The sequence below is a fragment of the Ictalurus punctatus genome, chromosome 23, assembly GCF_001660625.3.
Source record: "Ictalurus punctatus breed USDA103 chromosome 23, Coco_2.0, whole genome shotgun sequence".
Classification (NCBI taxonomy): domain Eukaryota; kingdom Metazoa; phylum Chordata; class Actinopteri; order Siluriformes; family Ictaluridae; genus Ictalurus; species Ictalurus punctatus.
The window spans coordinates 10,719,514-10,735,220 of NC_030438.2; positions in this window are offsets into that span (position 1 = coordinate 10,719,514).

Below are 15,707 nucleotides of genomic sequence, written 5' to 3' on the forward strand. Positions count from 1 at the left end.
CCTAGTAATTTTACCACTCCCTAGTTCACATGCAGCAGTCAGAGCCCTGATTTCCACCAATTGTGCTGAGCAGGGTTGGGGTAAAGAGACCTCCATTACTGTGTTAAACTAAAGCAGATCAAATGTAGCCTCTATGACAGCAAATCCAGCTTTATTCCCTGTATCAGCTCGAAACCACGACCCATCTACAAAGAAAACATGTGAATTTGATAAGGGTTGATTTTCTAAGTCAGCAAGTGCTTTTAAGTAACGTCTCTGATTCGGACACGCATTCATGGGGCAACCCATCTTGTGGAGTAATCATTTTGTCCGTGGGATTGACTGTGTTGCACCTTTCTATGGTTAGCTCCAGTGCTGACAGAATGAACTCGTACCTTGTGAGTTGCGAGTTGGTAATGACGAAAGTCTGACTGGTCAATAATGCATGCAATGTGTGTGTTGTGTATAGCATGACTGGATTCCCCATCGTAATTGAGGATGCCTTTTGGTATGCGAATGTGGCAACCGCCAAGGCCCAATAACACTGTGGCATTCCCTTCTCAGCGTTATGCAATGTGGTACTGTAGTAATCTATAGGTTGTTTGCCTACACCTTGTCAATGCAGCAGATGCAGAAAGGCTTTACAGTAATCAGGGTTTGCCAACGTAGGTGCCAATGTCAATGTGGCTTTGAGCGATTCAAATGTGGTTAACGACCCAGGGGTCCAGGTTAGAGGAACATTTTGGCTGAATTTGGTCTGCGGTTTTGATTAACTCACGGAGAGGTTGAACTATTAGCACAAAGTCACAGACCCATGGTCTGCTAAAACCTGCTATTCCTAAGAACGCTAACACTTGTCATATGGTTTGCAATTGGGGCACTTTCCCAATGGCTTCCACATGTTTAGGTGAAAATTTGCGGCTTGCCCCTTCTAGGATACGTCCAAAGTACTGTACTTTAGGTTTACAAAACTGAAGTTTTTCTCTACTCACTTTGTGTCCATTTTTGGCTAGCATAGTTAAGACGTTTATCGAGTCTTCCTGAGACTGTTCTTTAGTCAGGCTACAAAGCAGAAAGTCATCCACATACTGTAACAGGGTGCTATGACAATTCAGAGTAGCATGGTCACGAGCTAAAACCTGCTTAGATGTAGAGGGGCTTTCGCAATATCCCTGGGAAGTCGTGTGTATGTGAATTGTTGTCCAGCGTAAATGAATGCAAATAGATTGTGTGAATCTGGGTGGAGAGGTACACAAAAAACTACAGAGCACAGATCAATTACCATGCAACGCTTTGTTCCCTCAGGTATGTTTGATAACATATGCGGGTCTGGAACAATTAGCATTTCAGGTACCACTATCAGATTTATAGCACTCAAATCATGTACCAACCTCCATTTATCTTAATCGGGCTTCTTGACAGGAAAGATTGGGGTGTTGCAAGGACTCATGGTGGGCATCAGTACACCTACTTTGTTTAGCCCTTGTATGATTGGTCTTATACCTTCCCTGACTTCTGGGGATGATTCAACTAACCCTACTTCTGTTGGATGCTTTCACCATAACTTATCTGGCACCTTTCTCAGCAATTCGTCCTCATCTGCATTTTTTCCTGCCTCTACCATCATCTGCCTTTCCCCTGCAGCTACCTTTGTCCTATCATGAATCACATGTCGCTACCATTGGGTCTACTGCTGTTACAGAGATGCATATGAACTGCCCATGAGGTGACCTGTGTAAATATGGGTTCTCGGTTGGTTTCCATTCCCTCACATCCCTAGACTGCTTATCCATTGGTCCTAAATCTTTAGGTTCAAACTTATTTGTGACCATAAGAGAGACATGGGGGACCGCATCCTTCACATGGCTTAGCAGCCATGGTACAACTGCCAGAAAAACTGAAGAATTGGTACCAGGTGGAGGATGGGCTTGGGGCCTTTCCATATACATGTATTCAACAAGCGCCAGCTGTATAGCGGGTATCTGTACAGGAGTGTATATTGCTTGTGTCGGTGCCGCCACTGGGACGGGGGGGCCACCATTGACTGTTCCTGAGATGCAGTGGCTTGTGGCATCACGATCAGCGCAGCTTGTTTGGCATGCTTTTTCTTCTTTTCCTTCTCTTCCTATTTTCTTCTTACCATTTCTCCCAGCAGTGCCTTTATATAGTTGGGACATCAATTCCTCGGCTGCTTCTTTAGTCTCCTTTTTCTTTTTCCTGTACTAGTACATGTGTTACGTGTGCCATAAACATGTTCCATTACATTCCATTGTGTTCAGTCCCAATACACCGTTGTAATTTTTCTTGCACATCCTTGGGTAGGGCCTTCTTTAGCATAATCCTGCAGTGGCAGAGGACTCATCGCATTTGCCTCCTGTCTCATCTCTACATTTGTCCTGAAATTCTTGCACAAACTTTAATATTTTCTTCCTCTTTCAGCTTTACAGTTTCTGCCCTGGATCTAACTTCATGGGGGTACATTTTCCATATTGCTCCCCATACAACATTCCGGCTCAGGCCAAATGGCATTGGATAACACCTGCGATCATCCATCTCTTCAAGCTGGACAACTCTATTTCTTTGGTTTGACCTTTTGCCCACAGTCTGATACAATACATATGTGACTTTTAAGAATGTGTGTTTTTTCACGCGGTATCACACGACTCGTCACGGCATGTTGAAGACTACTCAAGTTACTAAAATCCTGAATTTCAGACTACATGGAGAACTCTGTGTGTGTGCGTGCAGATATGCTCGCTTCTCCCCACGCTCCAGGATGCTAAAAATGTGAGTGGTTGTCAGACCACTACAGCGTATCGTGAGGCTCGCAACATCATACATAATTTAAGCTAATTATTAAAACCTACATGTATTCATTAATATTTAACAGTAACAGAGGAAAACCACCGAATGTAGTGAAGAAAAAAAGTACATTTCCGTGATTAAAAGTGAACTTCAGTAAGAGTAGAAGTATGGCCAGTTAACTATTAAAAGTCCTTTTTTTTTTTTTTTTTTTTTTTTTTTTTTTTTTTATTTATTTATTTATTTATTTATTTATTTATTCCCAAAAAGTTACAGAAGTAAATGAAACAAAGAAGTAACATGTTACTACTCACCTCTGAGTATCTGTGATAGTCAGGATGTGTAAATCACCTTGTGAATATGTTCTTTCTGTAACACATTTGATAAATGTTGCCATATGTTTAAATTAATACATAATACATTTAATTGTGATTGATTCACACAGTACAGTGCAATAATAACTCAATTCAATCACGTGGAACCGATGTACGAATTTAAATTATGTGCTTTTTTTTTTCCCAGTGTGTTGACTTCTGCGTTCACTTTAAACCAGTTCTTAAATAACTTTTAATCTAAGAAAAGAACAAAGTTTCAATTGGCAATGAAGGAGAAGATGGAATTCGTTCAACATGAAGTTTCTACAGTGGGGGGAAAAAAAACAACTCATTTAAAAAAAAAAAAAAAAAAAAAAAAAAAAAAAAAAAAAAAACATTAAACTTTCCCAGTATGCTTGCACCTCTTCGTCTTCTGTGCTTGTGTTCATGTGGGGCACAAACCGCATCCTTTTATGTTTGTGTGATGTAGACACTGTCTCCTCATGTCCTCTTCATTCAGTGGTCTGCACATCCTGTCAAATGTTCCAAGCAATTTCATCCTAGCAGGTTCCCATCCTTCGGTGTTCTGTATGCCACGTTGTCACTAATGGGTAAATTCCCACTGTGCATGGAGATGATTTGGGGTCCCTGCTGCATCCCGCATGGTGACAATGTCCTTTTCTCCCTATCCTTTTCCAACTTCTCACTCTCCACCTCAATTTGCTTTGGTTTCTCTTTGTGCTCCTTAACTTTCTTCTCTTTAGCATCCTCTTTTTCTTTTTCCTGCTTGTTCCTTGCTTGTTCTTTCCTTTCCCTATCCATACTTCCTCTTTCTTCTCCAGCCTGGCCTTGGCTTTTTCTCCCTTTTTCTTCTCATTCCAGCAAGCTAACCTCTGCTTCATCATTTGGCACATCTGTTCATCAAATGTTCTCTCTGTTAGCCATTGCGACTTTCCAGCTGTCCTGTCATGTCATTTCTTGCAATAATGCCTTATGTACTTTTCATCTTTGTTTCCTTATTATCACTACTGGAGGCTCCATACTCTGTGAATCTTGTCTACTCCTAGGTTGCTTATGTGTTTTATCACCAAAATATCAGTTGGGTACTTTCCTGAGTCTGTACCTCGTGTGACCCAAGCCCTCGTGAGCAACCCCTTGCTAGCCACTCAACTCCTGGCAACACCAGTAATTATGCTACAGAGTTGTCTGGACTGACTTCATGGCAAATCTCCACTAAGCCATCTTCACTGCTTGTGTGACTAGGTATAATCGCAAAACGTGGTGTTTGTGATTTATAAATGTTTATTCCAATTCCTTTTCCCATCTGGGCATTCCTTGCCCTTGGGCAAGACACTGAACCCCAAGTTGCTCCCGATGGCAAGTTAGTGCTTTGCATGGCAGCTCTGCTACCACTGGTGTGTGAGTGAATGGGTGAATGAGACCGTGTAAAGTGCTTTGGATCAAAGTGCTATATAAGTGCACCATTTACTTCTCCCATCGACTGTTCTTCCAGAGGTTTCAATTACTTTACCCAATTATTTATCTTAGAGTTGCTTCTTGGCTCCTGCACAGGGGACGGGCTCCTCTCTCCCCTCCCTGGGGCCTTCCACTCCCAGACAGGAAGTTTAGTACAGCAGAACTTCGAATAAAACAGGTGTCTGTTTACCCATTTCCTATGCGGCCAGTTTCTGCTGTCCACGGAGTCCCATGGGATTGAATCAATTCCCAGTCACTCCCTCCTGGCTGGCTCACCAAAAATGTCAAAAACAACTAGAAGTGCTAATTACCTTTTTCCACAAGTGATCATACTCAAAAGCACAACTTGAAGTAAAAGTCTACAACACGTTGGATGAGAGAAGCAAAAATACAGTTTATTGTTCGAAAAGCAATGAGATCCAATCATTGATATGTCCCAAAGTGATCTGAATCTGTACAGACTCAATGCCCTATTTATGCAGTCTTATCTTTAGTCTATGCCAAGTTATTGTAGTCTACACCCAATTATCTCATTATTTTGAAATCCAAATATGTTTTAATTATGTATTTTTTGATTTCCCCTTAAAATCTACTTTTCCCCTTTTAAAATTCAATTAGAATCAACTTTCCTCACTTTGGAATTCACTTAAAACCCATTTTCAGCCATTGGATATCTTCATGTTTTTCTTTCTGGTATTTAAAATTTTTTCCAAGTCCCTCATTGGCATTCCACTTCCAGCAGCCAAGCAATGCACATCTCACCACACCATTGCTCTGGACATTTTTGGATATTTTACCATACCTTCGTTATTGTTGAGAGACTTTTTTTTTTTTTTTTTTTTTTTTTTTTTTAAATTGCTTACTGTTACACATTTTCTTTAGTCCTAAGCTTATGTTGTTGGTGGTTCTTAAACATTTTGTGAGTGTGTTTTCAACTTTGTGCTCTTTCCATGCAGTGTATTGATACCTGTTTCCTAGACTCTTTGCATATACTTGTATGTGTATGAGTAAGCATTGCCACTACTGTTGGTGTGTGTGTAATATATAATATAATATAATATAATATAATATAATATAATATAATATAATATAATATAATATTGTCCTCTCTTTGTTCTCTGTCCAGCTGGACAACACCCTCAATCAGCTGGGCCTTCTCTCTCAACTGTTCAATTTCTCAGGCCTGGATCAATATCTACATCATCAGCTGGCACATTTGCTGTGGATATTGCTGCTTTGCGGTGGCTCCGCATTTCACCTATACCCCAAGGGTTTACTCATCCTCCCGCTTATCATATCATTCCATCAGTGACCTATGCTCATGCATCTACTCAAACTGAGGCTCATCTGTCAGCCATATCCTGTGTGGAGGGCCTGTTTATTCTTTTCTCTGATGATGACAGTAGCTTTGCTATAAACACCATCATATTATCCACCACCTACTGATCATTCTCTGAGTCCTGTTCACTCCGCAGTGTATGAGGTGTATGATAGTGATTCTCAATAAACTACATACTCTGTGAGCCTCATGTTTTCCTGTGTCCTAAATTTTTTCCCACAGGAACTAAGCAAGAGTTATTCTGTGCATTGGCTGATGTGTAGTGTCATAGACAACTGATCTGATCCCATGTGATGACAGATCCCAAATGAGTCCTTGTGCATGTCGGAAATGTTTTGCTCAATTTCTAGTGAAAAGGAGCAGGCCAAAGCCACAGCATTGTGCGGGTGTGAGTGTGCGCTCGTGGATGTGCGATATCATTAGTATGACCATGCGCACGCTGAGGCGGTTCATGGCAGGATAGCAAGGATTGTGTTTCTTTATTTGGATCACAGCAAGAACAAGTAGGACTATGTCCAAAAAGACGACAGAACCAGAATCTAGGAATGTTCTTGGTTCAGGCTGACATGAAATCAAAAGTTGCCTGAGAATACACACACTACAGAATCCAATACTTACATGTATTAATTACCTTAAAAGACAGTCACCTTTTAAGGCCGCACAATGACAAAGGATCAAAATAACATGGAAATAAGACTCTCCATATGTATGTCTAATACAAAACAAGGCTATATGTGTATGTGTTCAATGAAATGAGAAGAGGCCTCCTAACAGCAGCTTGACTGTGAATGTTCCCCTTTCACATCTGTTGAGGTGAGATGTGATGAGGCCCCCTCAGGGCTACTTGATAGCAGAATTGTCTCTTGTCACTGGAAGCACTTGATGCGGCTGGTGTGAATCCACTGGGGTCACCACACATGTAGGATGACCCAAGGCCGCTGTGTCACCCGAGAGGAAAGAGTGAGTAGGCTGTTCTGTGGGCAGAGGGAGAGAAACAGAAACCTCACTATAAATACTGTTAAATTTTTCAATGAGGGCCTGATGGAAGTTGTCAACAATCATTTCCAGATCACCTGTTAAGCAAACAAATCGGTTACCATTAGTCCATGGAGTGGGAAATGGCCTGCCCATAATGATCTCAAAAGGACACAATTTAGTTTTCTGATTAGCAGTCATGTGAAGTTCGCATAGGGCAGCAGGTAATAGATCGACCCAATTACTTGAGGGGTTCTCCAAAAGCCCCTTATTAAGGCATTCATTAATGGTGCGACTTTTTTCTTTCCCCAATCCCTGAGCTCAGGGGATGATATGGAATATGAAAGTGCTAATCAATGTTTAGATACTTGCACAGTTTCTGTATTGCCGTGGAAACAAAAGGTGTCCCATTGTCACTATCAATAGGTAGGGGGATACCTTACCATGGGATTACTTCTGTTGCAAGAATTTTAATGACGTTATTAGCATTTTCTTTAGAGCATGGAAAGGCTTCTACTCAATTAGAGAATTTATCCACGATAACGAAGATATTTGAGACCTCTGATAGCTGACATGTGTGTGAAGTCAATTTGTAGTGCCTGAAAAGGACCATTAGGTGGTGGTAATACATCATGTTTGGCGGTTCTCCCTTGTACATTTACTATTGTGCATGTTAAACATGCATAGAGGAGTAATTTAAGTTTTGTGAGTGTCTCGAATACAAAACCCTGATGTTATCATAGAGGTCACCTCTCTTCAAGTGACATGAGAAACACCGCGCACAAGGAATGGAAGAGCAAGACGGCCATCAGGGCAGCGTATTAAACCATCATTGGGTAATGGGGAACAACCTTCTGAGGCCCAAAACGTGAGGTCATCTGGAGAGGCCTGTGTCTGTAAAAAAGCAACATCAATGTCACAAGGATGCAGAGAATGCTCCTTCCAGGTCTGTGACAGATCATAGCAGACTGATGAGGAGTCATGTATGTACATCCAACAGTCATATTCCGTCAAGTCTGTGGAGCAAGACTGCAGGGCTGTTAGCAGTGGTTACAGATTTAATGGTTAGGTTGTGAGTGGTGCAAAGGATGGCTTCATATCCTGAGCTACGCTGAGCAATCATGTGTTGTGTCTGAATGTTAATCAGGATAGATAGGACCTGATGAGATGTGTGCAATGTGATTGGGTCTGAAAGAACTACCTTTTCAGCATCGGTGACCATGAGAGCAGATGCAGCAACAGTCGTTAAACAGGCAGGCATACCTTGTACTACAGGTTCTGGAGATTTGGAAAGATATGCTACTGGGTGATAACTACCACCATGTGCCTGTGCCAGGACTCCCGCCACAGTGTTCCCATCCTCAGACACATACAGGTGGAACATTGCCAAGTATTCCAGGATTCCCAGGACCTGGGCTGAGCTTAATGCCTGTTTTATATAGCGTTCAGCGTACAGCGTTCAGCATCTCCTTAGTCCATTCAATGTTTTGCAGAGAGTTCTTGAGACAACAGTGTCTGGGAATTTTGCCATGGTGTGAGCAGTCAAGAATGAACTGACAACAATAGTTTACAAGTCCCAGAAATCCATACCTCTTTGTGTGGCTGGAGTTGTGACCTCGACAATAGTGCTCATTCGGTCTCAGGTTAGGCAGCGCTGTCCCTGAGAGATATTCAAACCTAAATATTGGACCAGTGTCTGACAGAGCAGAAGTTTAGTTAGTGAGGCCTTGAAATCGCACTGAGCCAGGTGGGTCAAGAGTTTTAGACAGCCCTCTGTGCAGAGCTCATGTCCTTCAGCTGATAAAAGAACTTAACAAGGCAGCAGCCCTCCAGTAAAACAAGTGATGAGAGAGCTTAATGCACCACGGACAAGAACACAGCGGGAGAGTCTAGGAAACCCCGTGGAAGACGTGTCCATGTGTATTATTGATTTTTGAAAGTAAAAGCAAATATAGGTTGTGTCTGCTCAGATACAAGGATGCTGAAAAAAGTGCTACATAAATCCACTACCATGAAATGTGTGTGTGTGAGGAATACTGGTGAGAATAGAAGCCACATCAGGTACAAGAGAGCTTTTGGAATTACAATATAATTAATTCGTCCTGAGTAAAACGCCAACCCTTCCCATTTGTTTTTATACAGGGTTAGCAGGTGTGTTGTAGGGAGATACTGTATGAACGACAATGCCCTGCGTGAGTAAAGAATCATTCACTGGCTGTATGCCTAACTCCTTTTGTGCTGATAGCAGATACTGTTAGCCATAAATGGGCCAACTAGTTTTAAGGGACACAGCATAAGAGGTTACCTGAATTAGGCCTAATTCATTAGTAAGCTTTCATTAGTATACCATAAAGTTTTAGGAACCACCTCTAATGCTCCGACATGGTAGACAGAAGAGAAATACAGATTAGATGGAGTTAACAGAGTGAATCTACCATCATGCATAGAAAGAGAATACTTCAATGTAAACATTAAAGCTGCAGTCCTCAAACCAGGGGGCACGTTGGGGCTGCTCTGTCAGGGGAACTCCATTCCAAAAAAAACAAAAAACGGTTTTAGACCTTGTATGTTGTTAGGATCACAATGTAAAACATGTAATTTCCTGTTGGCAGTAGGTGGCACTATGACTATAACTGAAAATTGGCATGTAGATTTCTTCCGGCCAGAATTAGTAAAAAACATATTAAGTTTGGTGCAGAGTGAACAATGTAAATCTGAGTTAGTGTAAAACATGTCAGTTCATGTTGCCAGCAGGTATCACTATGAAAATAACTGAACATTGGCATGTAGATGTCCTCAGGCCAAGATTGGTATCAAACGTGAAGTTTGGAGCAGATTGAACATTGTATGCTTGAGTTATAACAACTTCCTGTTTAATAGCAGAAATAGCACACTTTAGCACTTAGCTAAGTGTAGCTAGCATGTTCTAACATGTTTCTAGCGTGTTGCTAGCATATTTACCACTTGCTGGCATATTTTAATATGTTGATAGGAGTGCATCACAGTGTAAAACATGTCACTTCCTGTTGCTAGCAGGTGGTGGTACAATGGTAAATGAATATTGGTAAGTAGATGTCTTCAGGGCAGGATTCATATGAAATATGTCAAGTTTGGTGCAGATTGAACATTATGTCTGAGTTAGTGTAAAACATGCCAGTCTATGTTGGCAGCAGGTGGCATTATGACTATAACTGAATATTGGCATGCACATAGCCTCAGGCCAGGTTTTGTACAAAACATGTAAAGTTTGGTGCAGATTGAACATTATATGTCTGAGATAATGTAAAACATGTCAGTTCATGTTGCCAGTAGGTGGCGCTATGACTATAACTGAACATCGGCATGTAAATAGCCTCAGGGCCAGATTCATATCAAATATGTGAAGGTTGGTACAGATTGAACATTGTATGTTTGTGTTATTAAAACTTCCAGTTTCGTGGAATTAATAACATGCTTTAGCACTTAGCTAAGTGTTGCAAGCATATCATAACATGTTTCTAGCACTTTGTTAGCATATTAACCACCTGCTGGCATATTTTAATATGTTGGTAGGAGTATATCACAGTGTAAAACATGTCAATTAATTTTACCAGTAGGTGGCGCTATGATTATAACTGAATATTGGCATGTAGATGTCTTCAGGCCGGGACTTTTATCAAACATGTGAAGTTTGGAGCCGGTTGGACATTGTATGTTCGAGTTATAACAACTTCCTTTTTCATGGCAAAACATCAAAATTTGTGAGACCGCCATGCCCAAGCCATGCAGTGAAAACTCAGAAAGCTTCTCAATTTAGCATCGTCAATGCCTTTAGATGAGACTGACCAAATATGATGCCGATCTGATGAAATCTCTAGGAGGAGTTCGTTAAAGTACGAGGCGTGTAAATGGCAAAAAACAGAGCAAAAATTTCAGAGAAAAATCAAAATGGCTAACTTCTTGTTGAGTTTAGGGCATGGGTTCAAGAAACGTTTTTGGACTTACTGGCATGTTACATATGTTGACCAAATTTCATACATGTAGGTGAAATGTGAGGCGCACACCGGTGAAATTTTTTAGGTAGGCAGTTCAAGTTGCCAGCAAGTGGCGCTATGACTACAACTGATTATTGGCATGTAGATGTCTTCAGGCCGGGACTTTTATAAAACTTGTGAGGTTTGGAGCAGATTGGACATTGTACGTTTGAGTTAAGCCAGTTCATTTTGCCACACTCAATTCTGGAACCCCTATCAGATGTAAATTTTCACCGGTTCTGACGCGTCTGCAAAGTTTTGTGAGTTTTCAGATATGTTTAGGCCCTCTAAAGTGTGATTCATTTGAGAACATAATAATAATAATAATAATAATAATAATAATAATAATAATAATAAATGGAGTAGATTCAATAGGGCTTGGCACCAGCGGTGCTCGGGACCTAATAATAATAAACAGAGCAGATCCAATAGGGCTTTGAACCAGCTGTGCTTGGGCCCTAATAATAATAATAATAATAATAATAATAAACGGAGCAGATTCAATAGGGCCTCGCAGCAATGGTGCTTAGGCCCTGATAATAATAAATGGAGCAGATCCAATAGGGCCTCACACCATCGGTGCTCGGGCCCTAATACACGGAGCAGATCCAATAGGGCCACAAACCACCAGTGCTTGGGCCCTCATAAATGGAGCAGATCCAATAGGGCCTCTTACCCTCGGTCCTAATTAAGTCTCTACCTAGTAGGTTGAAAGGAGAAGATGGAATGATAAAGTTGTGATAGAACATGATATCAGCATTGGTTGAGCGCACTCGCAGCGCATATTGTTTAAACGTGTTTAAAATTGTGATTTATAAACTAAAAATAATACACACGAGATGCATATCTGAACTTTACCATCACGTTTTAACTATGAGAACTTCCTGACTACATTTCACAGCATCAACCCACTACTACAGAATCTCTATGTCCCCAAAAACTATAAGCACCATCAACGTGATACATTACAGAAAATAAAATGGAATGTTTCCCAGTTAAAGGCAAACATGAACTGTTTTCCCATTCACTCTGGAAGTAAATTAGAATGTGCTAAGGGATTCATGAGCCTGCAAGTAAAAGTTCCTCAGTGAAGTCTGGACTGAGCGTATCTAGTCTGCTGTTTAAGTGAATCAACAAAATTACCAGGTTCATCTGTCAAAGGCAATGCATCACATATTGCTTTTATTTCCATAATACTAGGAGGTTTCAGTGTAAAGCTTTTTCCTACTGGTATGAATAGCACCGCAATATTGGTACCGGTGCTAGAGCGTGCTTCGGCTCCTTCTGTCTCTGAGCCAGAGCTTGGCTTATCCACTATTTGCTGTTTGCTCAACAACCATGGTAGATTTTGTTTTTTTTGTTTTTTTTTATTTTTTTTACATCCACTGATTTTAGACTGACCATTTCCACCCATAGTTACAGCTTATAATTTAATAATCACAGCTTATAATTTAATAATTACGAGAGAATATCAGACAGTGTTGGTTATAATGTTCAATCAAATAACGGGTATCAGATGCTTTGTTGAATCACGTGGTAACCTGCGCCTGCAGAACCACCGTGGACTAAAACAGTGTAATATTTCAACCTATGTCATTTCTTTTGAAGTAGTAACAGAATTTGTCGAATCACGTATGCACAGTGTTTCTAAGACAGAGTTCGTGAATCAAAATGTGATATTTCAACATAAAGAATTTTGTCGACTCACATGTGCACAGGGTCTCTTAAGACACTGTGTTCCTGGAAACGCCATGAATCAAAATGTGATATTTCAACCAATACGTCAAGATTTATCCAGATATCTACATGGAGGTAGAAAGAATTAAAATCATTCACTTACCTCCGTCCAGATGTCCCACCACTTTTTTTTTTTTTTTCTTTCTTGTACATTTTAATTTATTTATTCATTTTCATATGACACATTTACATGTGATTCATTTTCATGTGATTCATTTACTGATTTGCTTCTCTTTAAATCCAGGTTTAGACTGTGATATTACAAAGGTCTTTCCAGATTATTACTTGTCACACTGTATGAGATAACCCCAGCAAAATTGCCTGAATTCTATAATATAATTTGTTCACCATGTTAGGTTTAAATCCTCTAAAAACAGATTTGTAATTGACTAACATTACTCTGTTCCAGTTCACATCCTTCAAAGCATTGGCATGTTTTGTTTATTCTCACAATCCCCCAAACACACACACACCCAAAGTCTCCATAAAAAAAATGAGACAGCAGTGTTTCCCACAATAACCAAAAATTGTCCACAATGTGAAAACTGGCAGTAACCAACAAAATTACCAGGACAAAAAGTTCCAGTAAGAGAAAAAGCCCCTACTGACTTCAAGTCTGATAAACAGTCTGTGCACAGTAACAAATATAATGTCCTTAACTTTTAAAGACTTGTAACAAATAATATAACAGTGTAGCACGTAAAACTGAGGAAAAAACACTAATAAAATTAAATAAACAGAAACTCTAACCCAGTCAGAGCCTCAAAACAGAGAACCACATTAATACAGAAGTAGATTTAAGAGGAGTGAGTCCACAAAATCTAGGTGAAGTAATGCAATGACGATATCTTCAATAAAAATCCAAATACTGTAGAGCTGGAAGGCCGAGTGTTAAAAATAAAAATAAAAGAAGAACGAAAAAGACGCCACTGAATAGGTGATTCAGTTCACCCTGATATCAAGAGTTTAATATAGTCTCCTGATTCCTCCACTGAAAAAAAGTCCTTCTGGACACCGTTATATGTAATGCGAAGCCGAGCTGGATGAAGTATTCCATAGCGAGCGCCCTCAATACCACAAAGTTGACGCCGAACCTCATTAAATACATCTTGGGCCCGGGCTATCTTGGCTGTGTAGTCAGGGAAAACGGAGATGATCAAATCCCTCACTTTAATCCGCTGGAGCTCTCTCGCACGGCGTAAAATGTCAACACAGTCACTGTGATAGTGAAATCTGCACACAATAGCTCAGGGTCGTTCACCAGGCTTAGGCTTCGGCTGAAGGGTCCGGTGGGACCGGTCCAAAACCGGCTCCTTCTCCAGACCAAATGCCTCTTTTAACAAGACCGCTACAGCAGCAGTTGTACATGTGTCAGCGCCCTCTGGAACTCTGACTATCCTAACGTTATTGCGCCGTGATCTCGACTCCAAATCCTCACATTTATTCTCTAATTGAGTCACGGGCGCAGTGAGAGACTCGATAGTAGTCTTCATGTGAGCTATGTCATCGGTGGAACCGGAGAGAGCGTGCTCTGTTTCCACAATAGTACCTTTCAGTGTTGACATGGTAGCCTCGATAGCAACTTTATCACTAGCCAGCTGTGTTTTCATGGCCTGCAGGTCAAGCTGAACAGCAAACAGCGCAACCCTGAAAGTCTCCTGGAGCTCCTTTTCAAAAATATCGGCGATGTCCTTCCTCATTAAAGCCAACAGCTCGAACCTGAGTGCGGCGAAGTCAAAGTCACCGCTCGGCGACGCGGATTCAGGGGAAGAAGGGGACTCGCTCGCAGCGTGCACACTTGGCCTCAGTCATGTCTGAATGCTACCACGGGTTTTCATGTTCTTTCCAGACATTTTCACGTACCACAAAGTTAAAGTGCATACAAGGAAACAGAGTAGAATAAGTCAAAATCTATTGTATGACCGAAAAGCGCTAATTAATTACAATCTTAATCGAAATCAGCAGGAGCCTCCAACTTCGCATCCTACTCCATGGAACTCCAAATTCGAATTTCAATTATGAATTTCGAATTTGTCGAATCACGTATGCATAGTGTTTCTAAGACAGAGTTCGTGAATAAAAATGTGATATTTCAACATAAAGAATTTTGTCGACTCATATGTGCACAGGGTCTCTAAGATACTGTGTTCATGGAAACACCATGAATCAAAATGTGATATTTCAACCAATACTTCAAGATTTATCCAGATATCTACATGGAGGTAGAAAGAATCAAAATCATTCACTTACCTCTGTCCAGATATCCCACTTCTGACACCAGGAAACTGTTAAGTTCTTTGTCCTGTGCCAGTTAGAACCAAAATTTGAACCCTGCTTTGGATGACTTCCTCTCGCCTGGGCCCAGGAAGAAGTCACACTAACACCATTGTTCAGTGAAAGCTTCTTAGTTTAATGATACAGAAAGCATAGTATATACAGTGAGGGAAAAAAGTATTTGATCCCCTGCTGATTTTGTACGTTTACTCACTGACAAAGAAATGATCAGTCTATAATTTTAATGGTAGATTTATTTGAACAGTGAGAGACAGAATAACAACAAAAAAATCCAGAAAAACGCACGTCAAAAATGTTATAAATTGATTTGCATTTTAATGAGGGAAATAAGTATTTGACCCCTCTGCAAAACATGACTTAGTACTTGGTTTAAAAACCCTTGTTGGCAATCACAGAGGTCAGACGTTTCTTGTAGTTGGCCACCAGGTTTGCACACATCTCAGGAGTGATTTTGTCCCACTCCTCTTTGCAGATCTTCTCCAAATCATTAAGGTTTCGAGACTGACGTTTGGCAACTCGAACCTTCAGCTCTCTCCACAGATTTTCTATGGGATTTAGGTCTGGAGACTGGCTAGGCCACTCCAGGACCTTAATGTGCTTCTTCTTGAGCCACTCCTTTGTTGCCTTGGCCGTGTGTTTTGGGTCATTGTCATGCTGGAATATCCATCCACGACCCATTTTCAATGCCCTGTCTGAGGGAAGGAGGTTTTCACCCAAGATTTGACGGTACATGGCCCCGTCCATCGTCCCTTTGATGCGGTGAAGTTGTCCTGTCCC